Here is a 1,752-nt window from a genome sequence, read left to right on the forward strand (position 1 = left end):
CGCCAGGACGCGCGGTCCCGGCCGGCCCCTGAGTAGAGGCTCCCTCCCGGACTGCAGGCGGACGCCGGTGCCCGTCCTCACCCACGTCTCCGCCCGGGCTGGGCTGGGCGCCTCCTCCCTCCTTGGTACTCTCTCATTGCCTCTGTGTCCGGAATGTGTTCACCAGCCCTCATCTTCACTGCCATCACCCTGCTTCAGGCCCCCATACACGCCCCCTTTCACCGCCGTAGCCTCCCTCCGACCTGTCCGTCCTTACGACCTGTTCTCCACCAGGCAGACGGCACTCTTATCAAGTGTTTACCAGATCAAGTCACTCCTGCCTAATATCCCCCGCCAGCTCCCAGCTCTCTCCGTGTGAAATCTAACCTCCTCTCTCAGTGACCTGTAAGACCAGAATGACGCCCCTCTGCCTTCCTCTCCAACTTGGTTTCCCCCCATTTCCTTCTCACCCGCATCCCCCTAGTCACACTGTCTTTCTTACTTTTCACTGAACACAACAAGCTGATTACTTGCTCTACCCCCTGCCTGAAAGTCTCTTCCAGGCCTTTGGAGTGGCTGAGCTGTTTCTTAGGTCTCAGTTCAAATGTCTCTCCAGACAGGCCTTTCCTGACCCATTCTCACCCCTTCCCCCTACTCTTGGCCTTTTCCCCAAGCTGTCATGCTGTTTTATGCTTTCCCTAAGACGTATTCTAATATGAAATTAACCTGCTCATTATTTGCTTGTTTATTGTTAATGTCCTAGCTATCATTCTTGCATAGCAAAAAACCCCAAACTTAGTGGTTTAAACAACAGCCATTTTATGATGCTTATAAATTCTGTGGGTCAGGAATTTGGACAAAACACAGTGGGAATGACTTGTCTCTGTGCCGTAATGTCTGGGACCTCAGCTGGGATGTCAGCCAAAACATATACACATGGGCTCTCCGTGTGGCCTGGCCTCCCTCCCAGGATGGCAGTCTCAGGGTCATTGGACTTCCTACATTGTGGCTCAGGGCTCCAAAGACGTGTGTGTGTCCCAACAAGGCAGAAGCTGCATTGTCTTTGATGACCTAGCCTCAGAAGTCAAGAAAACTCATAACGGCTGCATTCTGTTAGCTCCAAGTGAGTCATAAGTCTGCCCAGATTGAAAGGAGAGAGTATAAAGTATCACTTTTTGGTGAAGAGGCAAAACTTTAGAAGAACATGCATCAATCTTTGGAAAGTGACATTTTCACAGTGTCTTTCTCCACTATCATCTCCACAAAGAACCATGACTCATTTGTTTTTTGTTGCATGCCCAGTGCCTGAAAAGGTGCCAAAGCACATAGTAGGTGCTCAATTCATGTTTTAGAGAAAATAAATGAAGGTTTGCCTTTCAAGGAGTCATTCAAACCCAGCACTTCTCCCTGTGAGTGTTTGTCCTGCCCCAGTCCTGTTTTTGGCCTAGACTGTTCTGGAGGAAGCCCAGTGTTTGTTTTAGAAGGTGGGGAGTCAAGGATAGTTTTTTGTAGCAAAGCAGGTATAAGGGTAGTTATTGGGGATTGAGAAATGTGTAGCCAAATGAAATTCTAAAGCTGTTTTCTCCTATAAGGGATGTTGAAAATTCTGTGTGCTTTTTCCCCTTCTGAATTCTGGGAATGCCCAGGTGAGGGCTTTTGTCCTGTAGGCCATAGGGAGCAGGAAAGGGGTCCAATGGGCATGGAGCTTTGGGGAGGAGGCACCCTGGGCCGCAGGAAGAGAGTTAGACTGTCTGTTGGGATCAGTTGCCGGGA

The sequence above is a fragment of the Carlito syrichta genome, unplaced genomic scaffold, assembly GCF_000164805.1.
Source record: "Carlito syrichta isolate Samal-C Ts95f unplaced genomic scaffold, Tarsius_syrichta-2.0.1 Scaffold315530, whole genome shotgun sequence".
Classification (NCBI taxonomy): domain Eukaryota; kingdom Metazoa; phylum Chordata; class Mammalia; order Primates; family Tarsiidae; genus Carlito; species Carlito syrichta.